The sequence below is a fragment of the Biomphalaria glabrata genome, chromosome 1 (genome assembly GCF_947242115.1).
Source record: "Biomphalaria glabrata chromosome 1, xgBioGlab47.1, whole genome shotgun sequence".
Taxonomy (NCBI): domain Eukaryota; kingdom Metazoa; phylum Mollusca; class Gastropoda; family Planorbidae; genus Biomphalaria; species Biomphalaria glabrata.
Genome location: NC_074711.1, coordinates 89,338,612 through 89,366,611, shown reverse-complemented (window position 1 = coordinate 89,366,611; position 28,000 = coordinate 89,338,612). Strand labels below are relative to the sequence as shown.

At 37.0% G+C, this 28,000-nt stretch overlaps 1 pseudogene; it reads left to right on the top strand.

Annotated features, from left to right (window-relative positions):
• The first annotated feature begins 2 nt into the window (after positions 1-2).
• LOC106073309 (solute carrier family 23 member 1-like) lies at positions 3-27,998 on the top strand (annotated as a pseudogene).
• Positions 27,999-28,000: the final 2 nt, after the last annotated feature.

The following is a 28,000-nucleotide window of genomic DNA, read 5'->3' as shown; positions in this document are numbered from 1 at the left end:
GTTTTTGTAAGCTATGATTCAGTGTTTTATGTAATATTATTACATGACTTTCCAACCTTCTATTTTGGGTGCCTCTAAATTTAGTAACGTCACCAATGCTGTCGCTTTACGAAACTGTCAATAGTCACTAATGTCCAAACTCACTGCTCTTATTTCTAGCCGCGTTATGTTGTCTTCAAATGATGTAACCCAAACAGAGGATGCTCATTCTAGCTGTGGTCTTACTCGGGTAAATAGCTTATTTTTTAAACAGTTGTCAAATAGTCTTCTCTAAACCAAAAGCCTTGTTCAATGTGTTACATTATTTCATTTGCAGGAGCATTCCTCGAGGATTAGCTAATTATAATAACGCTTAGATCTATTTTTTTTTGTTTTAAATCTGAGAGTGGTTGGTTATGAAACAAATACGAAACAATTTAGAGATGAGTTAGTGAAAACCATAGACATATGTAAATATAGACTGGCCAAAGGAAGCAACTTCATGTAACTTGAAAACATGTACATCTATTGTAATCGGATTTCCGAATTATGAAAAATTGCATGATCTTCATTCTTAGAGATTAAACAAAACTACACTGCCTCCTTATTTACAATATATATATATATATAGGTGTGTGGCTGAAATAGATATGAATACTTAACTTTTATACTGCTCATAAATGCTGTATAATAAAGTACACACAATTACAAGTCACAAATTTTCGTTTCATAAAACTCTTATTAAATCAGCCAGTCTATATTTATACCTATGGTGAAAACATTTCGAATTTTATATCTTTTATAAACTACTTTTTAATAATTTGCTATCCTGCATATAAAAGTGTTTCCTGTTTTGTTTGTAGTAGACTTATGTGACGTGGCGATATGCTATTGGTCTAGACTGTGACATTGCAGGTCAGCGTTCAAGCTTCTATAAAGATTTGTTTCGGTTAGAAGCGCTTAGTTCACGGTCATGGTTTTTAACTTAGTTTTAAGTTTTAAACTTAGAATGAAGGGAAAGATAGATAGATGGGAAGGCTTTTTATACAGTACTTGATAAGATAAGATAAGATAAGATAAGCTGGTGTCGAAAGAATCCAAACACATCGACTCGCAGGGGCGGACTGGCTATATGGGCATTTGGGCCGGTACCCAAATGGGCCGGTAGGGCCACCGAAATGGCCTGATCGAAAGTCACTATGGCACATATCGAGTTGTTAAAGGTTTTATAATATCCTTATTGTGTTATTATTATTATTTGTATAAAAGGCCCTCTGAACGTCGTGTTTAAACAAAAAAGTCTTTCACAGACATTGCAGTGTAATACTATTTTAATCAAACACATTTTCCGAAAATAAAATGTAGAATGTAGACAGTGCCACTAGTAGGCTTCATCTTTTTAGGGCCTACATAATTGCTGATTTAAAAAGACGGTATATTGCTTATTAAGATATAGAGTTCACAGTATGCATGCATATCGATACATAATCAAACTTAAAAATGATTTTTAAGGACCGATACACCTAGACATGGATGCCCATCACACGATAGAGAATTTGTGGGCCGAATTTTATAGAAATGCCCGGGCCGATTTTGACACCCAGTCCGACCCTGACATCGAGATTTTCAGCTACTTCCTACTTTTCAGTGTTTACGGCCAACTAACGGAAGGAAAGCGAGATCAAGGTGGACAAAAAAACTTTCAGGAACACCCTTAAATTTGGAGTCTGCTACATAGGAAACGGAAGCAAAGTACTCTTGTGGAAATTCGGTCATGGCAGAATCGCCAGGGAAGAAAATCAAGGCAATCCACGCAAGCTTCAACTGGAATAACCTGCCCAGTATGCAGCCGACCAGATGCTACACTTTGATCTTAGCCAAAAGGCTGAGAAGCGATTAACCGTAGACCACAAAATCAGATGACCTTTATATCATCTGCCCCTTTAGACCACATGGTCTGAAAGGGGAGCTTTACTTTATTTTATACAGCCGACCATTCCGGGCTCAAGTAGGTCTCAGCAGCCACACGAGGAGGCCAAAATCTGTTCAGCGAAGTTCTCAGCCTGGTCAATGACAAAAGTGATCACCATATCACGATGGACTCACAACTACTTCATACTCAATAATTGTTTGAAACCTACACTCTGCAGAGCAGAGACAGCAAGATCTGTTTCAATTGTTCCCATAGGCGTGCCGATCATGTACATGGGGGTCTAGGCTAGTCCCCTAACAGTCTCATATTATCAGTTTTCTTTTCTTTTTTTGTTTTTACATTACTTCAACATAAAGTATTTAAGAATAAACGAAAAACGCTGGTGAGAAAAATGCGAATATACCTCTTCAAACTGGAATGAAGCGCCACCAAACGGCTTAATATTAGTACACTAGGGGAAGTAACACTTAGCAGCGTTGTCGTTTTATCTGCTAGTTAGATCCCTTCTCTTACTCGTTAAATTATTTAGCCACAGCTTGTCGAAGGTGCCGGTCACAGGAAGAGTTGAATAATTCCTGGTCCCTTTTCCTTTAACAGCACTGTGGTCAGCTTTGTATAGTCCCATGTGCCAAGTTATATACGAAGAATCTATAAATAGAATTAACAAGAGAGCGTAGTTTGACAAACGTAATCTCTAGCCTAATAATGTTACAACATTTTGGTGCCAAATGAGCTACTTATATAAAGATTTAGGATTGATTGAAAACAAAGAACTATTTGTGTAAATGGAGGAGGTCTAGTTATAGAAATCTTTTTTTTCTCCAATGGTTTTTTGAACCAAGCATCGATGCCATTGTTATGATATCGTCATGCAAAGCGTTGTCATGGGCGAACAAAGTATTTCACATAAATCAAAATCTTATAATCAAAATATTTATTCTATCTGATTTATTTCTCGCTAACTTAAATAGCTTTTTAGACCTACGTAGTGCAAGATACATATTGTTGTAAACCTGGTGGAGACACAGATGGTGGTAGTGCTGTGTGTTTTTAGCCTACTCAAATCGCCACAGTCCAGCGCAGGACGAGCGGTCAACTGTGACCTGTGACAGTACACGCCGGTCCGGCAACGACCTGTGTGTAAATATTACGCACACAAGTCATGACGATTGTGATCATTCTGAGTGATCAAGAACGTTCCATCCCATTCTAGAAGGCGAGTAGAGACTCTATATAAGAGCGAGTGTGTTAGAAAGACTGGACTTCACGTTACCTCGCAATGTGACCAGGCGAGGCGAAGTTAGAGACAGACGGTGTGTGAAGTCCGGCGGAGCAAGGCTAGGTTTTGGACAGTTATTGTAATGTTGTTGCCAACTATACAGTGTTTGTAATGTATTTGCAATTAAATTGACTGATACTTTGGAGCCCTGAGTTGTGAGGTTCTTTAAGTTCGTTGTGTCGTGTGGTGCAGTTTAAAGGGAGCCTGGATAGTAGAGAAGAGATCGTAACAATATTTAGACCTTCGTAGTGCAAGATACATATTTAGATCTACCTAGTACAAGATACTGTTGGACCATAAGAAGTCCCTCTATACTGTCCATGCCAGCGTTCGCAAGGACATCGCTGTTTGTAGTGCGGTCTTGCTACCGTATGTCCATGATGGAGCGCAATCATCTTTGGTGAAAGCGCTCAAGTAGTCATAGTTGCTTTCTGTATAGTGTCCATGTCTCAGATCTATATAGAAGGGCAGGGCTGGGCAGGGCACGTATCCCGTATGGGAGACGAACGTATGCCAAAGGCAGTCTTTTTTTTTGGTGAGCTAAAAGGTGGTCGACGTAACAGAGGCGCCCCACAGATACGCTTCAAAGACCAGCTTAGGCGCCAACTTGCCTTGGCTGATAGAAGAGAGCACCTAGTTGCATGCGGCCTCAGAACGAGACAGCTGGAGGTCACTCACAAAGGCTGGATACACATTTGAGACCGAAAAAAAATCCGCTGCCGAGGACAAACGGAAACGGCGAAAAGAAAATCTAAATCGACCACCTGCGGACAATGGTTATGCTTGCCCTAAAATGGCAGAATATGTAGGTCACAGCAGGAGCTGCGCCGCCATGGGAAATACTGCATTCCTCACTAATCTTCAGATTCGAAGACAAGCCTTATTATTATTACTACAGGATACATATTTAGACCTAGCTAATACAAGATACATATTTAGACCTACCTAACCTAGTATAAGATACATTTTTAGACCTACGTAACCTAGTACAAGATACATATTTTGACCTACCTAGTAAAAGGTATATATTTAGATCTACCTTGTACAAGATACACATTTAGATCTACTTGTACAGGATGCATATTTAGACCAACCTAGTACAAGATACACATTTAGATCTACTTGTACAGGATGTATATTTAGACCTACCTTGTACAAGATACACATTTAGACCTACCTAGTACAAGATACACATTTAGATCTACTTGTACAAGATACACATTTAGATCTACTTGTACAAGATACACATTTAGACCTACCTAGTAGGCCTACAAGATACATATTTAGACCTACCTTGTACAAGATACACATTTAGACCTACCTTGTACAAGATACACATTTAGACCTACCTTGTACAAGATACACATTTAGACCTACCTAGTACAAGATACACATTTAGACCTACCTAGTACAAGATACATATTTAGACCTACCTAGTACAAGATACATAGTTAGGTCTACCTTGTCAGGCTAGTAAAAGATACATATTGAGGCGTTAAGAGAAGTTGAAATTGTTGAAAAGTACATAGCGGATTTCACTGTGGAAGCTTGCAACGCCCCCCCCCCCCCCCGCGAAACCATATCTGGTTGGTCCCCCATCGGACATCCCACCGCACACCTCTTTTTATTCCTTTTTTTTTTTACTTTGTTTAATTTAATTTAAAACATTTCTTAATTTTAAATTTTTTAAAATTTTATAGTTAATTTAGGTGATAGTTAATATCGACAGAGCATTTTAGATAGAAAACGTGGGTGCCGATGCAAAAGTAATATTAACATTCCAGCTACAGAAAATCACCCCTAGATCTAGTAAGGCTTTTTGTTTTTGAAGTATTCGCGCAAAATGTAGATGTACTCTGACTCGTCCAAAAGAAAAGATGGCTGGACAACATCAAAGAATGAAATCCTGCTAAGAACAACTGCTGACTAGGAAGAGAGGAGGGACTTGGTTACGCGAATCGTCACAGCACCCGCCAAGTAATTGTGGATGTATGTTACATCGACCTTTATTCGACATCACGCATTGTTTAACGATAAAAATCTTAGTCGTATATTTGAAATACAATAAGTGAATATGATCTATACAAAAATTAGTTTAAAAACAGATAATCGTTATGTTTAATCTTATCTTATCTTATATAATACAGACGTTACTTCAAAAAAAGAAGATGATTACGTCCTACGCGTCATGCATTTAGTCATGCATATTAACCAAATGACTTAAATTCTGCCAAGTCACTGGTTTCCCTGGCTAGCTCAGGGAACCCATTCCATGCTCTAATAGCACTAGGGAAGAAGGAGTATTTGTATAAATTTGACCTAGCATATGGGACGAGGAATGTGCCTTTATCTTTGTGTCTTTCAGAGTATTTTATAAAAATTTTGTTTTTGTATTTGAAGTTTATGGTTCAGTGTTTTATGTATGATTGCTACTTTACTTTTGAGCCTTCTGTCCTGAAGGCTTTCTAAAAAAAATGTAGACAATACATTACATCAGCGTTTTATAAATATGCCCTATAACAGAGCACATTCTGAATATTTATCAGAACACTTTGCTAATTTTTTGAAAGAGATTAATTCACCTGGAGGCCTTTTAGTTAATTATTCCAGTATTCGGTGGAACACCTCTTCAGGCCTCGCGGGACACTAGGGTTCCGCGGAACACAGTTTGGGAAACACTGCATTACACCATACATGTAAATCAAAACTGCAGAACATACAAGTAATGTTACACTTTTACAATAAATATTCATTTCAAGTGCAACCTGTATAATGTGTATAATATTTCAAGTTCATTGAATTCGTATCATCAAGGGAGGCAATGAGATATGCTTCATCACACATGAGTACACTAGTGACCAAGTTGCGTCCTGTTTTGTTTCACAGGCTTTTGAAGACATCCAGTGAGAAGAAACAACAAGAAAGCCAACTTCTCAGGTTGTATTCTAAAAAAAAATGGAAGTGAATGGAGCCACAGGACTGAGTTATGATTTGGGACAGCTCAAGTCAGTGAATGCAGAGGAAGAAAGTAATTACAAGTCAAAAGTCAAGAAGATGAAAGATAAAGACCATGTGTTGAGTACCACTACATCCGCCTCTAAAAAGTCATCCTCCATTGACATCCTGTACGCCGTGGACCAGGTGCCGCCTTGGTATTTGTGTATTTTTTTAGGATTTCAGGTAGGCGTAACATTTCTTTGTTACATTAAATCTTACTTTGTTACTTGATATTCTCTCATGTAAAAACTTGGTCCCTGGTGCTGCTGTTTAATATATGTATTACTTGATATCGATTTCATATTGTTTTAGTTCTTTATCTCTATGTCATATTGTCTGGACGCACTACTTTTGTGTGGTAATATTAAAATCTCAAATGCTGACCATATTAACTCACACTATCAGTTTGATCGCTTTTTAAGTATCCAGAGGACACTGAATTATCATCACGGTTATAGTTTTATACTGAACATTCAGAAGTGTCTGTGTTACTGTTTTTACTGGCACAGAGAAAGTCTTGCGCACGTTCCATGCTCGCAACAACCACGTCATAAAAATGTTGGGTTTAATGCCTGACTCTTGTTATGAGCACCAACAATTTGATTTATTTCCCTTTTTTTTTGGTTGTGATGGCCTCGTATTATGCAGCAATCAAATTGGACTTTTCCACGACAGAGTCAAAAGCCATATAGAAATGAATATTTGACGGTTGAGTCAGTGCAATGTCATTATTCAGTATGCCATGTGTCTCCAAATGTAGCCGTCATCGAGAAATGCATACCAAATTACTTAGATAAACGATTCCCTTTACCTTTAACTCCCCCCCTCTCTTTACATGACTCTCTCTAGGTTTCTTTTTATCTCTCTTTTACCCCTCTCTGTCTCTCTCTTTGTCTTTCCCTCCTCTTTCTCTACCTCTCTCTATCCCACTCTCTCTTTCCTCTTGCTCTCTCCCTCTCTCTTCCTCTGACTCCTTCTCTTTTTTTCTCTCTCCCTTTCTCTCCTATTCTCTTTCCCAACCTCAAATCCACTTTCAAATATTGTTTCTGAACTCTGACATTCAGCTCTTAATCTACTGACGACCAATTCCTTTTCAGCAATTTCTTACCGCCTTTGGTGCCACATTTGCATATCCTGTGATCATAAGTGGCGCCATCTGTATTCAAGGTGATGACGTAGGACTAGGGGAGTTAATCAGTACAGTAATATTTGTCTCTGGACTCTCTTCGATTCTACAGACTACATTCGGTGTCAGGTAATAGATAGGCTAGGTTTAAATTGTTTAAATAAAAATATCTAATATAAAAAGAACATTGAACCACACAATCATATATGTATGGCTCCTTCTGTCTTGAAAGACAATGGATGCACCCATATGGTTTGGTTTCTTCTTGAGTCCAGGCAGAATAGGATGTGAAAAGCCTATTCTGGATTGGCAAAGTTTGACACGGCTTTCTTTCTCATTTTCTTGTCTAAAGCCTCTTCAGTTCTTTTGCTATCATTCATCGAGATTTGTACCAGCACTCACATTCTATCACCAATTTGTACGATCTTGCGCGATTTCCTCGTACATATTTTCGGTGGCCGAGTGGTAAAACAATTGCCCTCTAAACCGAGGGGTCCCGGGTTCGTGTATCATTGAAGACTGTTGTTTTTTTATTTCGGGTTTTTTTAGGGCGGTCCTGAGTCCAACCAGCCTGACATTAGTTGGGGAAAGTTGGTCGTTGTACAAGCCACCTGAAACGCTTGTTTACCGTCGGCCATAGAAACAGATCACTTATAGCAGCGGTTCCCTACCTTTTATGCTCGGCGACCCCTTTCTACAATCCCCCACTCTGCCGCGACACTTCCCCCCCACACACACACATACAGCAATAGAAGAGTAGACAATGACAATGCATATTTTCGACGGTCGTAGGCGGCCCCTGGCAAATCGTCAATCGACCCCTAAGGGGGGTCGCGACCCACAGGTTGAGAACCCCTGACTTATAGCAAGGTCGGCAAGGTGAACTTGACTTACTTTACTACATGCCCTCATATACTCTCATGGGGTCAACAAGCGACAAACTTTTATTTGAAATGAGGTGTGGACAAACCTTTCCAAGTATCCGTGTTTGGTGGGTGGTGTCTGGACACAGATAGATCTAGGATAGATTTAGGATAGATTTAGGATAGATTTAGGATAGGTTTAGGATAGGTTTAGGATAGGGTTAGGATAGGTTTAGGATAGATTTAGGATAGGTTTAGGATAGGTTTAGGATATATTTAGGATAGGTTTAGGATAGATTTAGGATAGATTTAGGATAGGTTTAGGATAGGTTTAGGATAGATTTAGGATAGGTTTAGGATAGGTTTAGGATAGATAGGATAGGTTTAGGATAGGTTTAGGATAGGTTTAGGATAGATTTAGGATAGATTTAGGATAGGTTTAGGATAGGTTTAGGATAGATTTAGGATAGGTTTAGGATAGATTTAGGATAGGTTTAGGATAGATTTAGGATAGGTTTAGGATAGGTTTAGGATAGATTTAGAATAGATTTAGGATAGATTTAGGATAGGTTTAGGATAGATTTAGGATAGGTTTAGGATAGGTTTAGGATAGATTTAGGATAGATTTAGGATAGGTTTAGGATAGATTTAGGATAGGTTTAGGATAGATTTAGGATAGATTTAGGATAGGTTTAGGATAGATTTAGGATAGGTTTAGGATAGATTTAGGATAGGTTTAGGATAGATTTAGGATAGGTTTAGGATAGATTTAGGATAGATTTAGGATAGATCTAGCGCGAGCACGCTACTCTGCCTCATCGTGGCGCTCGTGTGGAAACGACCGTTAGAGGAAGTGGTTAGGCTAAATGGGTAGCCACACAAGACTCACGTGGGGATGCCCACGGGTAGACGACAGTCCACCCATTGCACGGGCTGGGCTGCAAAAGAGTCCCCATAAAACTGTCACACATCCATGCGCTGTTCCTCAATGGACCGTTACACAAAATGGCGAGTCCACCACGGTTAGCTAGGTATAACGAAGGAAAATGGCGGAGGCTCCCGGTGTCCTCGGCCTTCGGCCATGTGCAGCCAAGCATGCGTCGGGGGCCAAAGGCATTGGAAACAGCAATGCTTTACATAGGCATTGACTCGGGTCTCTCTCAGAACTGTGTTCTCACAGGGTGTTTTTTTTTACTGTTTGGCGTCCAAACAGGTTTTTTTTCAAACTTAGAGCTCGAAGAGCCTTCGGCTCAGCTCATAAGACGATCAAACGGATAGATCTAGTATACAAGGAAAGAAACATTGAAAGATTTTTCTGAACACCTAGAGTTCGTTTATCTCCCCTCATTCTGAAACTCTTCTTGTCCTATACTTCTCTCATGCATAGACTGCCACAATTTGTACAAACGTTAGAGTCATATTAATGAAGGTATTTATTATCTTTTATTAATATTATAATTTTGTATGTTGATAAAAATTTATTTATACTGCTATATCTACAGACTACCCATCATTCAAAGTATCAGCTACTCCTTCATCGTCCCCGCCTTTGTTGTGATGTCCGTATCTCCAGACAATTGCCCCTACACTGATCCTAAAGGTTAGTACCAAGCTCTCGCTAATCCATCTCACTGAAACCTAGCTAAATGAAATCATTCCCGACAAAACAAGAGGAGGAGGACTGGCCATTTATCAACAATGTTTCAATCAAAATTAAAATGTGTACGACCGATATTGAACTACTTTGAATAAGTATTAGGCCATACTACATGCTGAGAGAGAGTTAACACAAATCTACGTCATACTTGTGTATATACCACCCACAGCCACCACAAAGTATGCAACCGTTAAATTACTCCTGTAGTAAAAAAACCAATGATTCTGTTCGACTAGTTATGGGAGATTTCAATCATCTTTCGTTAGCTCAACACTTGCAAGCATATAGTCAATACAAGGCACGATAAAACTTTGGACATGTGTTATAGCCACATAAAAATGGCCTACACATCTCGATCGTTATTTCCCCTCGGAGAGTCGGACCACACAATGATCCATCTTACACCCACGCACAAACCGGTTTTAAAGACAACAAAACCCGAAGTCCAGTCCATCCAGTCATGGTCTGATGACGCTGTAGTCTCGAGCAGACGGATTGGGACATGTTTGTAAACAGCTGTCCTGACGTATTTGTAAACAACTGCCCTGACGTGTTTGAGAGATTCAACGAAAAGAATTGAAAGATTTTTCCAGAAAAATAAAGAAAAAAGCGGGTCAAGGGGATTAAATCCATATATACATCCACATCTCTCTAGCATTTACTCCCCTTATTTCCTATCAAACAAAATAATTAATCCCCAACAGTTAATTAACTACTTGGTTAATTTTTTTGATTGATTCATGTCATGTCAGGTTCAATGAATCATTGTGGAAAGTTTTTAACCTGACCCGAGAATGGGAAATGTCAGAAAAAAACAAGTTCAAACTTTTACCAGACAGACAGAGGTGTTATAAGCTTTGTAAAATACTCCAGAGCATGATAATTGAAAATGTCGAGGCTGTTATAATAATTCACAGCATAGCCAATGATCTAATCACGGCTATACGAGAAAGCAGTGTCTAGGTCCTCGTCTGCCCATCACAGAATCAATATCAAACACGAATTGCTTTAAAATGAAATTGACATTGAAATTCTCGATCTATTGGCAGATGATGTAAAGGTCATCTGTTTCTGTGGGTCACGGTTAACGAGGGTGTCATGTGGCCAGCATGACGAGCAACAGCCTTTTCTTTTCCCCAACTAATGCCAGGTACCCGTTAGAGGATCAGAGGCGCCCTAAAGATCCAGAAATTAAAAATCCCAGTTTTTCACCAGGATTCGAACCCGGGACTCCTCGGTTCAAGCCAAGCGCTTTATCACTCAGCCACATGGGCCTCCAGCATTTTTTTAAATAAAAATTAAAAATTATTGTCGGATATCATAGTTGACTTTCGAGGATGGAAAGAAATGACAATTTTCCGTTTAAAAACTGCAGTTGCATTATGTTTGTTTGATTCTGTGCTGGACTTTTTTTTTGTACAGCATGTTTACTATACAGTGGCTATTTTTTTTTTCTGTTAGGAAGTTCACCCAACCATGAATGTCAACTACCTGGCTTGGTCAGACTTAACACATTTTGTGATTTTTTTTTCCCCTCTGTAGTAAACAAGTCCGCATTACCTCCTCTTGCCTCGGAAGAACATAAACAAATATGGAAGTCTAATCTGTGTCAGGTAATGTCTGTGTCATTTAATATGTGTGTCAGGTAATATCTGTGTATGGTAATATCTATGTATGGTAATATCTGTGTCTAGTAATATATGTGTCAGGTAATATCTGTTTTGTGTCAGGTAATTACTATTTCTAGTAATTTCTGTGTCTTGTAATATCTATGTCTAGTAATATCTGTGTCAGGTAATATCTGTGTTTAGTAATATGTGTGTCAGGTAATATCTATGTCTAGTAATATTTGTGTCAGGTAATATCTGTGTCTGTGTCTAGTAATATCTGTGTCAGGTAATATTTGTGACTAGTAATATTTGTGTCAGGTAATATCTGTGTCTGGCTGTGTCAGGTAATATCTGTGTCTAGTAATATTTGTGTCAGGTAATATCTGTGTCTGTGTCTAGTAATATCTGTGTCAGGTAATATCTGTGTTTAGTAATATGTGTGTCAGGTAATATCTATGTCTAGTAATATTTGTGTCAGGTAATATCTGTGTCTGTGTCTAGTAATATCTGTGTCAGGTAATATCTGTGACTAGTAATATTTGTGTCAGGTAATATCTGTGTCTGTGTCTAGTAATATCTGTGTCAGGTAATATCTGTGTCTAGTAATATTTGTGTCAGGTAATTTCTGTTTTGTGTCAGGTAATTACTATGTCTAGTAATTTCTGTGTCTTGTAATATCTATGTCTAGTAATATCTGTGTCAGGTAATATCTGTGTTTAGTAATATGTGTGTCAGGTAATATCTATGTCTAGTAATATCTGTGTTTAGTAATATGTGTGTCAGGTAATATCTATGTCTAGTAATATTTGTGTCAGGTAATATCTGTGTCTGTGTCTAGTAATATCTGTGTTAGGTAATATCTGTGACTAGTAATATTTGTGTCAGGTAATATCTGTGTCTGTGTCTAGTAATATCTGTGTCAGGTAATATCTGTGTCTAGTAATATTTGTGTCAGGTAATGTCTGTGTCAGGTAATATCTGTGTTTAGTAATATGTGTGTCAGGTAATATCTATGTCTAGTAATATCTGTGTTTAGTAATATGTGTGTCAGGTAATATCTATGTCTAGTAATATTTGTGTCAGGTAATATCTGTGTCTGTGTCTAGTAATATCTGTGTTAGGTAATATCTGTGACTAGTAATATTTGTGTCAGGTAATATCTGTGTCTGTGTCTAGTAATATCTGTGTCAGGTAATATCTGTGTCTAGTAATATTTGTGTCAGGTAATGTCTGTGTCAGGTAATATCTGTGTTTAGTAATATGTGTGTCAGGTAATATCTATGTCTAGTAATATTTGTGTCAGGTAATATCTGTGTCTGTGTCTAGTAATATCTGTGTCAGGTAATATCTGTGTTTAGTAATATGTGTGTCAGGTAATATCTATGTCTAGTAATATTTGTGTCAGGTAATATCTGTGTCTGTGTCTAGTAATATCTGTGTCTAATATTTGTGTCTAGTACTATCTGTGTCTGTGTCTAGTAATATCTGTGTCAGGTAATATCTGTGTCTAGTAATATCTGTGTCTAATATTTGTGTCTAGTAATATCTGTGTCTAATATTTGTGTCTAGTAATATCTGTGTCTTGTAATATCTGTGTCAGATAATATATGTGTCAGGCAATAACTTTGTCTAGTAATATCTGTGTCAGGTAATATCTGTGTCAGGCAATAACTTTGTCAAGTAATATCTGTGTCAGGTAATAATCTGTGTCTGGTAATGTAGAAACAACTCCATGTCAGGTAGCATAGAAACAATTCCTTATTGAGTACCCTTCAGAGAATCAGGTTAAGAAGATATAATAAAAGTGAAAAGTAATGAAAGGTCATTCGGCTACCTTATTTTCATTCAATCCTATCTCTTTTTTTCCATTTAAATCTGCTTAAATCTTTGCAATCAAAAAGTGTAGTAAAATGTATTTATATTCGAAAACTCCTCCCACTTTCCGAGTACTCAAAGAGGCTTTAGGAATGATAAATTGTTATACAATTATTTATCAATAACCACAACAAAAACTACCATAAAACAGAATAACACAACGAAAAAGAATATCATATCAATATCATCTTGACATTCACAGCTTCAAGGCGCCCTCATGATAGCCTCGGTGTTGTCGTTAGTTGTTGGTTTCACCGGTTTGATCGGATTCCTGATGAGGTACATCGGACCACTGACCATCGCCCCGACCATTTCTCTTATCGCCTTCTCTTTGTTCAAGGCGGCAGCAGACAAAGGGTCAACTCATTGGTATATTTGTTTCACGTAAGTCTCTCACCCTTCTCTCATTCCATATGCTAGGGCAAATACGTTTAAGTTCTCTTTCCATAGTGCTATTAGAGCATGGGGTGGGTTGCCTGAATCAGCCAGGAAAAAAGTACTTAACAATGTTTAAGTATCTAGTTCACTCATAACTGGGTTAACGCATGAATACTCGTGGGGCGTAATTATTTTCTCTTTTTAAGGAATTTCTGTAATTTACAAGCATTCAAAAATCCTTCTAGTTCTTTTTTTTTAAAGAGCTTATCTAAGAGGAACAGCTCCACATATCTCTCAATACTATATAAATTATTTGCTCTTTTTCATATCAATTTTTATAATTAATAATTACTTTTTTTTTTTTTTTTTTTTGTTGAATCATGCTTTATGAGGTTAAATAAATATTTGAGAATGGGTGTGGGAGAAATAACTTACATAAAACTTACGCAAAGTATGTCTCAATACTATATAAATTATTTACTCTTTTTCATATCAATTTTTATAATTAATTATTACTTGTTGTTTTTTTTTTACTGATTCATGCTTTGTCAGGTTAAATAAATAACTGAGAATGGGTGTGGGAGAAATAACTTACACAAAACTTACACAAAAATTGACTACACAGACAGAGTTGAAATAAGCTTTGTAAAGTAGACGTTGGTTCTTCAATAGTCTTTTCTGAATTGTTCCTTCTTAACATCTTATATAATACAGACGTTACTTCAAAAAAAAAGAGTAGATGATTATCTTATCTTATATAATACAGACGTTTCTTCAAACAAAAAAGTAGATGATTATCTTATCTTATATAATACAGACGTTACTTCAAAAAAGTAGATGATTACGTCCTACGCGTCATACATTTAGTCATGCATATTAACCAATGACTTAAATTCTGCCAAGTCACTGGTTTTCCTGGCTAGCTCAGGCAACCCATTCCATGCTCTAATAGCACTAGGGAAGAAGGAGTATTTGTACAAATTTGTCCTAGCATATGGGACGAGGAATGTGCCTTTATGTTTGTGTCTTTCTGAATATTTTATTAGATTTTGTTTTTGTATTTGAAGATTATGGTTCAGTGTTTTATGTATAATCGCTTCTTTACTTTTGAGCCTTCTGTCCTGAAGGCTTTCTAAAAACACTATTAACTTCATAACATTTTGTTGTTGTTATTTGTCACAACCACAGAACCATTGCGTTGGTGGCCATATTCTCACAGTATCTGAGAAACATCGGTATCCCGTTTCCTTGCTTCTCGGAAAAACTTTCGATTTTTCGCCTTATTTCCGGTAAGTAATTTTAGTATTTTTAAAACCATTACTTTTAACAAGCAAATAAAGAAAAGAAAAAAAAAAAAAGAAAAAAAAAATATTTAGGGGAAGTACCACAAAATAACTGCCACATATCTCAATGCTGTTTTGTCTATGTTAAGAGTAACAACATTCGTAGGGCAAAGATGGGTCTTCGTATACACCTCTACTTTTAATCTTCGGACCCGAAGACACGCTTTATTTTGTTATATCTATTTTATTTAAATTTTCATAAGCTGTTAACCTTTCTACATTTTTTATTACTTACAGATACAATTAGCTATTGTAAAATTGACAAATTCGGCAGGTGCTGTTAGCTATTGTAAAATTGATTTTCTACTGCAGGTGCTGTTAGCTATTGTAAAATTGATTTTTACTGCAGGTGCTGTTAGCTATTGTAAAATTGATTTTCTACTGCAGGTGCTGTTAGCTATTGTAAAATTGATTTTCTACTGCAGGTGCTGTTAGCTATTGTAAAATTGATTTTCTACTGCAGGTGCTGTTAGCTATTGTCATATCTTGGATTATTTGTTTGATTCTTACGGAGGCTGGAGTGTTTCCATCAGATCCTGACGCTATTGGATACAAAGCCAGGACAGACATACGAGTGAAAGCTTTGGAAGACTCCCCGTGGTTTAGATTTCCTTATCCAGGTGAAAAAATCTTTCTGTTCCTTCTTAAGCACACTCGTTTCTCTGTCTGTCTGTCTGTCTGTTTATCTGTCTGTTTATCTGTCTGTTTCTCTGTCTGTTTCTCTGTCTGTTTCTCTGTCTGTTTGTCTGTTTCTCTGTCTGTCTGTCTGTTTCTCTTTCTGTCTGTCTGTTTCTCTGTCTGTTTCTCTGTCTGTCTCTCTGTCTGTTTCTCTGTCTGTCTGTCTGTTTCTCTGTCTGTTTCTCTGTCTGTCTGTCTGTTTCTATGTCTGTTTCTCTGTCTGTTTCTCTGTCTGTCTGTCTGTTTCTCTGTCTGTCTGTCTGTTTCTCTGTCTGTTTCTCTGTCTGTTTCTCTGTTTCTCTTTCTGTCTGTCTGTTTCTCTGTCTGTTTCTCTGTCTGTCTCTCTGTCTGTTTCTCTGTCTGTTTCTCTGTCTGTCTCTCTGTCTGTTTCTCTGTCTGTCTGTCTGTTTCTCTGTCTGTTTCTCTGTCTGTTTCTCTGTCTGTTTCTCTGTCTGTTTCTCTGTCTGTTTCTCTGGCTTCTTTTCTCTTTCTTCTTTCTTTCTCTCTCTCTCTATCTCTCATTTATTCTTTTTTTCTATTTCAGTTTATTTAAATTTTCCATTACTATTTCACCAATTTTCCATTACTATTTCATTGACGATTTTATTTATTAATATAGAGGTCACATAGGTCACACGAAGTAGCACAAAACTGTAGTGCTAATCCCTCCGCCCCGTCAAGCCCCCCCCCCCCCAACTTAAATGGTCATCATCGTATTACGATATATTAGATCTAGTATTTCCATTTCTCGCCATGAACCTAATCCTTTTTATTTTATTAATGCTATATTTGTACGTAATGTTTCTCCTGTTTTGTGTTTGTCATGTTTTTTAACACCAAAAGTTATGTTTTTTTAACAGCGCTATAAAAATTAAATTAATTTCAGCATTATTTTATTATCGTTGTCACTGTTGTTTTGATAGTTTACTAGAGCTGCCCTATACTGAATGTCTATAAAAGTATTTTTTTTTCATGATCTCTAGGTCAATGGGGAGTGCCGACGGTCAGTCTGGCTGGTGTCCTGGGAATGCTAGCTGCCATGTTGGCGACCATTATTGAGTCAGCGGGGGACTACTACGCATGCGCTAGACTTGCAGGGGCGCCGCCTCCACCAGGGAGCGCTGTCAGCAGAGGTGGGCGTCTTGAACTTTACCGTTAAATATATGTTACATATCTGCATATTTTTCTTTGTTATACAAATGAAATGATTCTTATATATTGTGTTTGTTGTATTAGCGCAGGTATAGGCATGGAAGGGATTACGTGTCTGCTAGCAGGGGCTTGGGGAACTGGAGGCGGTAACACATCTTACAGTGAGAATATTGGCGCCATCGGAATGACAAAGGTATGATTTGCGTAGGGAAATAAAATAAAACTTTGCAAAACAATAACAAGCAAAATATTTAAACAAAATACTTTAAAAAAATAAATCGTGTGTAAAAGGAAGAACCGCACAATTACTGTCACATCTCTCAATAGTACAAAACGAAATTAAGTACCACAGACTAAGAGATAGGTAAAGGTAGTAATGGAATTGTAGCGGAATTGTACTGGATGTGTAGAGCCATTGTAATGACATTGTAGTGAAAGTGTAGTGGAATAGCTTTTGAAGTGCGGGCGAATTGTAGTGGAATAGTGGTGGTGTCGTAGAGAAAGATTAGTGGAAGTGGGGTTAAAGTTTGGTTAAAATGAAAGAAAAGATTAGTGGAAGTGGGGTTAAAGTTTGGTTAAAATGAAAGAAAAGATTAGTGGAAGTGGTGTTAAAGTTTGGTTAAAATGAAAGAAAAGATTAGTGGAAGTGGTGTTAAAGTTTGGTTAAAATGAAAGAAAAGATTAGTGGAAGTGGGGTTAAAGTTTGGTTAAAATGAAAGAAAATGTAGTAGCAGTGCAAATTGAACGTAGAAAGTAGCAATGTTTCTTCGTGGTTTCTGTCCATAAGAGAGACGCGAAGAGTTACATACCAGCTCACTCAAACTTTGGCACAATCGCCTAGTGTGAACGTGCCCTTAGAGTTTATCATTCATTCTCTTGACAAGACTTTCTTGTTATGTTTGTATATAGGTCGGCAGCCGTGTCGTCATTCAAATAGCAGGACTGATTATGATGGTTCTTGGCTGTTTGGGCAAATTTGGGGCGCTCTTTGTTTTGATACCAGAGCCAGTGATTGGAGGATTGTTCCACGTCATGTTTGGTAAGTTAGGTCAGCACCACTAGATCTAGACCGAGAGCTGTAATCTCAGCTCACTCTAAAGGAACAGTTTTAGACCCTCTGCTGTTTCTAATTTGCATAAATTACGAACCGAATCTCATTAGTCCTGGTCGAAAACTTAAATTAATTAGAATATGGAACAATAAATAAAATACTGGATACTGAAATTTAAGATAATTAGATAAATTACAGAAATGTGAACCAAATTAGAAAATGTAAACAACATCTCTACTCTAAACTATGTACTTTGTCACTGGCTCATTCTAACTGCTGGGTGTGGCAAAATATGTAGGTCGCAGATAGGGCTGTGTAGTTTTAGGCGCTTCTACGCTGTTTCTTACACAGATAAGTCAAACGGAGGTAACTCTCAAATAGCGAAATCAAATAACACAAGTGAAAGGTCAACAGTATACGTTAGTCGACGCTCATGAACAATTAAAACTCATCTATCATGGACAGTCAAACTCATCTCTCATGGAAAATAAAACTCATCTCTAATGAACAATAAAACTTATCTCTCATGGACAGTCAAACTCATCTCTCATGGACAGTCAAACTCATCTCTCATGGAAAATAAAACTCATCTCTAATGAACAATAAAACTTATCTCTCATGGACAATAAAACTCATCTCTCATAAACAATAAAACTCATCTCTCATAAACAATAAAACTCATCTCTCATGGAATATAAAACTCATCTCTCATAAACAATAAAACTCATCTCTCATAAACAATAAAACTCATCTCTCATGGACAATAAAACTCATCTCTCATAAACAATAAAACTCATCTCTCATAAACAATAAAACTCATCTCTCATAAACAATAAAACTCATCTCTCATAAACAATAAAATTAATCTCTCATGGACAATAAGACTCATCTCTAATGAACAATAAAACTCATCTCTCATGGACAATAAAACTCATCTCTCATGAACAATAAAACTCATCTCTCATAAACAATAAAACTCATCTCTCATAAACATTAAAACTCATCTCTCATAAACAATAAAACTCATCTCTCATGGACAATAAAACTCATCTCTCATAAACAATAAAACTCATCTCTCATGGACAATAAAACTCATCTCTCATGGACAATAAAACTCATCTCTCATGAACAATAAAACTCATCTCTCATAAACAATAAAACTCATCTCTCATAAACAATAAAACTCATCTCTCATAAACAATAAAACTCATCTCTCATGGAATATAAAACTCATCTCTCATAAACAATAAAACTCATCTCTCATAAACAATAAAACTCATCTCTCATGGACAATAAAACTCATCTCTCATAAACAATAAAACTCATCTCTCATAAACAATAAAACTCATCTCTCATAAACAATAAAACTCATCTCTCATAAACAATAAAATTAATCTCTCATGGACAATAAGACTCATCTCTAATGAACAATAAAACTCATCTCTCATGGACAATAAAACTCATCTCTCATGAACAATAAAACTCTTCTCTCATGGACAATAAAACTCATCTCTCATGGACAATAAAACTCATCTCTCATGAACAATAAAACTCATCTCTCATAAACAATAAAACTCATCTCTCATAAACAATAAAACTCATCTCTCATGGAATATAAAACTCATCTCTCATGGAATATAAAACTCATCTCTCATAAACAATAAAACTCATCTCTCATAAACAATAAAACTCATCTCTCATGGACAATAAAACTCATCTCTCATAAACAATAAAACTCATCTCTCATAAACAATAAAACTCATCTCTCATAAACAATAAAACTCATCTCTCATAAACAATAAAATTAATCTCTCATGGACAATAAGACTCATCTCTAATGAACAATAAAACTCATCTCTCATGGACAATAAAACTCATCTCTCATGAACAATAAAACTCATCTCTCATAAACAATAAAATTAATCTCTCATGGACAATAAGACTCATCTCTAATGAACAATAAAACTCATCTCTCATGGACAATAAAACTCATCTCTCATGAACAATAAAACTCATCTCTCATAAACAATAAAACTCATCTCTCATAAACAATAAAACTCATCTCTCATAAACAATAAAACTCATCTCTCATGGACAATAAAACTCATCTCTCATAAACAATAAAACTCATCTCTCATGGACAATAAAACTCATCTCTCATGGACAATAAAACTCATCTCTCATGAACAATAAAACTCATCTCTCATAAACAATAAAACTCATCTCTCATAAACAATAAAACTCATCTCTCATAAACAATAAAACTCATCTCTCATAAACAATAAAACTCATCTCTCATGGAATATAAAACTCATCTCTCATAAACAATAAAACTCATCTCTCATAAACAATAAAACTCATCTCTCATGGACAATAAAACTCATCTCTCATAAACAATAAAACTCATCTCTCATAAACAATAAAACTCATCTCTCATAAACAATAAAACTCATCTCTCATAAACAATAAAATTAATCTCTCATGGACAATAAGACTCATCTCTAATGAACAATAAAACTCATCTCTCATGGACAATAAAACTCATCTCTCATGAACAATAAAACTCTTCTCTCATGGACAATAAAACTCATCTCTCATGGACAATAAAACTCATCTCTCATGAACAATAAAACTCATCTCTCATAAACAATAAAACTCATCTCTCATAAACAATAAAACTCATCTCTCATAAACAATAAAACTCATCTCTCATGGAATATAAAACTCATCTCTCATAAACAATAAAACTCATCTCTCATAAACAATAAAACTCATCTCTCATGGACAATAAAACTCATCTCTCATAAACAATAAAACTCATCTCTCATAAACAATAAAACTCATCTCTCATAAACAATAAAACTCATCTCTCATAAACAATAAAATTAATCTCTCATGGACAATAAGACTCATCTCTAATGAACAATAAAACTCATCTCTCATGGACAATAAAACTCATCTCTCATGAACAATAAAACTCATCTCTCATAAACAATAAAATTAATCTCTCATGGACAATAAGACTCATCTCTAATGAACAATAAAACTCATCTCTCATGGACAATAAAACTCATCTCTCATGAACAATAAAACTCATCTCTCATAAACAATAAAACTCATCTCTCATAAACAATAAAACTCATCTCTCATAAACAATAAAACTCATCTCTCATGGACAATAAAACTCATCTCTCATAAACAATAAAACTCATCTCTCATGGACAATAAAACTCATCTCTCATGGACAATAAAACTCATCTCTCATGAACAATAAAACTCATCTCTCATAAACAATAAAACTCATCTCTCATAAACAATAAAACTCATCTCTCATAAACAATAAAACTCATCTCTCATAAACAATAAAACTCATCTCTCATAAACAATAAAACTCATCTCTCATAAACAATAAAACTTATCTCTCATAAACAATAAAACTTATCTCTCATAAACAATAAAATTCATCTCTCATAAACAATAAAACTCATCTCTCATAAACAATAAAATTCATCTCTCATAAACAATAAAACTCATCTCTCATGAACAATAAAACTCATCTCTCATAAACAATGTCATGTATATCGGTTTGGACAAAGACTATTTAGTCTCTGATTGCCTGATGAAAACATCTATGAGACTAAAAGGTTTAACCAAATCTAAAACTTATCAGCAAGTGTTTTGGTACAGCCTGTACTAGAGACACCTCTCCCACTTACATTGAACCCCAGTTATTCATCTATAAATACGAGTCACCTCTAAACTATAAATATAGAAGTGAAGCTAGGTGCTGAAACAAATGATACATACTGTAATAACTGAAGGGAGGCAACTCAACGAGACAAAGATCTTTATTTACACGAGGACATCACAAACACAAAGGGCATCCGCCTTGAGTACAGCATCTCCATATTGGCTCTCTACTTGGGCGGAAATCGTTAGTCTCTTATGTCAACATCCGACTTGTCTGGTCACTGATAGTGCGCACCTTCTTTCTGCACTATCTTGGATGGCGGTGCGCATGGCAAAGTCATAACAATACATATTTAAAATTCACTACTTTCTCTTATTTAAAACCTTTGTCCCTGGTGGCGGCTGTTCAATTCTGTTATATATGTATATATCACCTCTAAACTATGTTGATCTTTCTGTCCTTGATCTGTTTCAGGTATGGTTGGCGCTGTTGGCATTTCCAATCTCCAGTATGTAGATCTGAACTCTTCCAGAAATCTGTTTGTCTTTGGGATCTCCATATTCTTTGGATTAAGTGTCCCCAACTGGGTCTCCGCCAATGGAATACAAACAGGTACAGACAGAGTAGAACATTATTAGCTCAATAATATTACGGTGAAAAAAAATGGTATTTAGGTTCATTGGTTAGTAGTTCTGTATGGGGACTCAGATTATCTACACAGAGATGTGGGGTTCACCTTAATTCCCTCCTATCAATACAATAAGTCAATGAAGTTTTGAAAATTTTGTCCCTAAGAAAAATCTGGAGCTTATCTCAGAATGACAATAATATATTGAGAGAATGTTTTGATTCGGCTTTGATCCACATATATCAACTATTTCCACAATTCCTTGGGCTCCCCGCTAAGTTGTAGAGTTTCTCTATCTTTAGAAAAGCGAGTGATAGAAACATGGAAATATTTCACTAGTAATCGGAAGGTAATTGTACTAAACATACTTTTTATTTTTCAGGGAATTCATTGGCTGATCAGGTTTTAAGTGTTCTGTTTGGAACTAGTATGTTTGTAGGGGGCGTGCTTGCGTTCTTTCTGGATAATACAATACCTGGTGAGTAAGATGTATTTAGTTTATTTGTATTGTTTTCGTTACATTTTCATTGACCTTTCGCGCCTTTAAAAGGGGGGAAGAACTGTGACAGAAAATCAGAACTACGAAATACAAATAATAATGGTGATAATAATAAGACGAGTCTTCAAGTCCAAATATTGAGGAGTACAGTATTTGACGTGACTACGCATTCCTGGATGTGACCGAGACCTTTCGTTACAGAAGTCTCAAAACAGACCTGCAACGTCACAACCTGTGGGCAGTTTAGACCAATCGTAATAGAAGACCTCGACACTGACTTGCAACTTCACAACCCGTGGGCTGTGGAGACCAACAGCACGTTGTCACGTCGTACAGACCTGTGACGTGGCAACGAGCTACTGGTCTAAACTGCCCACAGGTTGTGACGTTGCAGGTCAGTGTCCAGGCCTTCTATTACGATTGGTCTCGCTGTGACCCACATCCAGCGCAGACACAATCGTTTCCCGCCGGTGGTCGATTTAGGTTTTCTTTCCGCCGTCTACGTCCGTCCTCGGCTGTGGATTGTCTTTTGGCCTCAAATGTGTTTCCCGAGGCCTTTTGTTGTATTCTCCTGTGTGGTGTGGAAATAACAAGACATTTTATCATGACTATTGACATCTAATGTCTTGTTCCTCCAGATATGTTTCTTTAAGTTATGTTTCCCTATGTAAGCCTATCTTGTCATAGACTATAATTTAATTATGTTTAATGCTCCTAACTTTCAACTTCTAGACGTTTCTTTCAGAATGAATATTAGTAACTGATTGATCTGTAGACCGTCTCTCCATGCCTGTATTTTGCTGTGACTAGAATCCATTTCAATGACGGGCCCGTTCATATTTGACTGTCTTCTTCTCTTCGCGTTTTCTGTCTGTGTCTTCTTTGCCCAGGTAATGTCCCCTGTCCAAGCCATGAGGGCCTTATCATTTGGCTAAACAGTTTTAGTGCATGTTGTTTGACAGTGGTCAGCGGGTCATCGTTTTGCCCAGTTTCCATTGTGATCTTGTTTCACAATTTTTTCTTGAGTGGTCTTTGTAGGTGTCCCATTTCCATTGCTAGGATCCTTCTATCTAAATCTGCTGTCAGCGTCCAAGATGTGAATGTTTCTGTCTATATCATCTGCCAGCCCAGTAGCGCAACAGTCTGATTTTTATGCTGACAGCAAAACAAAGTGATATGATTTAAGCTTTTTCCATGAACTATCAATGTTAATTTTATTAAAATTCTACTTGACTAAATTTACTGTTTAAAACTATAACTTAACAAGTTGCCAAGTGTTGTTTTTTTTTTTATTCTGGTAGGTACTAGGGAGGAAAGGGGCTTGTTAGAATGGAACAAAGCCAATGTTGGTTCTGGAGATGAAGATCTTTCAATCTATGACCTCCCCTTGATACAGAAATATCTCAACCGTTTGGCCTGTACAAAGTAAGTCTCATTACAAAATCTTATATCATCTGGTTCTGTCTGTCTCTTGTCACACACAGCTCTGCAAGGGGCTCTATCTGTAACTACCTAGATTAGTTCAAATCCTAGTCGTCGGACCATATGCGACAAAGGAGTCAAGGAAAAACTCGCTTTCCCTTGACCACTGCAGGTGCCATGATAGCAGGTATATGTGATGACATGTCGCTAAGCTGCAGCAAATTCAGAACAGCTCTGCATGAATAGCCCTACGAAAAAGAAGACGTGACTTTGCTGCTGCTCATTCATGGACACTTCATTGGCTTCCTGTCAACTGTGATCAACTACAAGGTGATCACACTTTGTCATCAGTGCATCTACAAGGAAATCCCGTCGTATGCAAGTGAACTGATCACTCCATATGTCCCTCATGGTATCTGGTCAATTGTTCGCGCGTCAATTTATCTTGAACACACGTATGTTAGAAGTAGGCGTGTAAGAGGCCGCGGTGATAATCATGTCCCACCGTTATTTGCTTCTGAAATATGGAATAAACATGCAGCAGGTAGTAGTGGTATAGCTGGAACTAAAAACATTATAGAAGGATTTCATTATGGACTACAGTCTCCCTTTCAATGCCATCATCAAAGTTCCTGTTAGGCGTTACAGGTAGCACGGATCCAATCAATCGTCGCTATCAGGGTCGGACTGGGAGTCAAAATCGGCCCGGGAGTCAAAATCGGCCCGGGAGTCAAAATCGGCCCGGGAGTCAAAATCGGCCCGGGAGTCAAAATCGGCCCGGGCCTCTCTATTTCGACTGGCCCATAAATTGTATATTATATGATGGACATCCAATTCTAGGTTAAAATGTCCTCAAAATCATTGTCAAGTTTGATAATGTATCGATAGCTGAGCACATGGATACAGTGAATATAAATACTTCACTCAGAGAGCCCCTTTTGTAAGAGAATGATATAAAACCTTTCACAATTTAATACGTGCCGTAGTGACATCCATGTCGCCCTTATCTTATAAAACAGACGTGATTAAAAAAAAAAGATGATTACTGTGGTTCTACCGGCCCATTTAGGTACCGGCCCACCGGGCATTTGCCCGAATGCCCATATAGCCAGTCCGCCCCTGGTCGCTATCAACGCTTAAATGAACGTGTCAGACAAGCCGTAGAAAGGATTTAGACGTGCTGGAATCTTGGTATACTTACGTGCGTTGGCTCATCTGTCATATTCGTAGCAAGGATAGACAATTAGTGTGATGAGTGTTTTCTTTACTGTTATGATTGATATTCATTCTGATGTTAATTAAAATTTTGGCCTATATATAGTATATTACATTGTCATTTTATGTTTATGTTTATGTTAAAGTTTGTTTATTATTCTGAATTATTGATCTTTCATTGATTTAAAGTATGAGGCAATTGGCACGCGAACAATTGACACGTGAACAATTGACGCGCGAACAATTGACATCGAACCGTCCGTCACAGAGCTCTGCGCTCCATGGTCTTAACGCTTCTAGCTGTGCCACGTTTCTGATCTCAAAAGTTACGTCTGCGGGCTTTTTCATTGCATGGACCAAAGGGTTGGCGCTCTCTCCCCATTGATCTTAGACCAACAACATGCTACACTACATTCAAGACCTATCTGTTGAAAACCTTTATCTTGTCGGATTAGTCTGCCATTTTAGCTCTTGTGTTTATGTTTTTAAAGTTATCATAGCACATTGAGCCTACATTATGTTTGTTAAGACAGCTATATACATTACAATATTACTATTTTGCTGCTCATAATGAAGTAAATGAGTTGTTCAGTCTGTTAGACTAGTTTCGGACTTGAGGCAAAGTACTTTCTCAGCTGAATGATTTAAGAAATAGTCTGTTGAGCCTTTTGACGAACCTTTTAATATTATTTTCTTGCTGCCTTTTTCTGTAATAATTTTTTATGTTTAACCAGCTATTTGAAGTGTGTGAAATTTAGGCCAAACCATGTCTTTGTTACACAGATCTGTAAAGGGCAGATAATCAATGTTTCATTTGATCACTTTTCAGGTATATACCATTCTGTTCTGGTTTTATTTTTGATAAGCGCGAAGAATCAAACAGCAAGCCCAAGGATCAAGACATGACGACATTCTCTGAAAATGGACATTTTGAGATCCGAATGTAGGAAATAGGAAAAGAAAAAGAACGAACAGAATGCTCATATTACAGAATTCAAAAAACAATTAGGACTCATGATCTCTTATGTGACATCGACGTAATAATCACTTTTGATTGGTGAATGTTCAAAGTTTGACTGTGAATAGTGTCCCCGATACATACATGAAATGTTTTTGTATTATTATTTGTATATATTTTCTGATATACATGATTTTAATACATCATTGTACCCTACCAATTAAAAATCAATTACATTGCCAAAGTGACAAAGTTTTTAACTTAAGTTAGACCAATATTATAATGTGCGTCTTCTGTTTAGGAGCCCGCAGCTTAAAAACAACAACAAAGAGACTAAAACCATTGCAAGTAACAAATAGTGACATTTGAATAGAATGACACCATTAGCCACCATTAGTTATGTCACTAAATGTATATATATTATAGCTTTTATATAGCTCTACTTTCATGCTTATAGCATGCTCAGAGTGCATTTTTGGTCCAATCTCATCTGTGGACCATTTGGGGGGGGGGAGGTTTAGGCTGCCTTTAGGCGCTCAGTAAACACAACTCTGCCCGAGTCGGGTGTCGAACCTCGAGCCCCCCTATAGGTAGCCAAGCCAAGTTCAAGCGCACTTGGCCTCTCGGGATAGAGGAATTAAAAGTAAAGCAGAGATAATACACAAAACACTGAACCATAACATACAACCTCCAAAATACTCGGACACACGAATAAGTGCTAGGACTCAACACATACTATTGCTCCTACTTGTCTAGTGTCATAGAACAGGTTGCCTGAATCAGACGAGAAATCCACCACCTGTATAAATTATCTGGAACACTACTATTTTGAAAGTTGTAAATAGATAATTAATAATTAGCATTTAACTATAATTCAGTATCTATATTCGGCAATGTCGGAAGGAGATAGTAAAAAAAAAAAGGTACCCTTTCAGACCTTGCGGTCTATAGGGCAGACTCTGTAAAGGCCATCTGTTTTCTGTGGCTTACGGTTAACGAGGGTGTCATTGTGGCCAGCACAACGACTAACCGCCTTTACTTTTCCACAAATAATTTCACATACCCATTAGAGCGGTAGCCAGAGGCGCCCAAAGATCCCGAAATTAAAAATCCCAGTCTTCACCAGGATTCGAAAGCCAAGCGCTTTACCGCTCAGCCACCGCGCCTGGAGAGGAGATAAATTTGATTTATATTACTCAACAAATCGTTCTTTTTGTTAAACCTCTCCACTAACCTCTTCACGTAAAGGGAATTTTGATATTTTTAATGCCTATAATGTCATTATTTAAAATGTTTCATCATTTTATGCATATATTAATAAACTACAAAAAATAACATGATAATAAACCAGATAAAGCCATTTTAATTATATTTACTTTGCTAAGATATTCGCAGTTGTAAGGGTAAATTTAGTTTTCCAGGTTTCCAAACTGGAGACGGCTGCCTTGGGAAGAATCCCTGTTTCATCGTTTGACATGTGAGGACATGTATCTACGTCCGGAAAACAGGGCAACCAAATAAGTCTATGAAAAATTTCTAGGGAAGCGAGATACTAATGGACCTCATTCTCCAACCGTAAACAAACAACATTTAGCCACGTGATGCTCTATCTCTTCTATATAATTTACGATCTCATGTTTTAATTCATGATGGTTGTCACGTGACA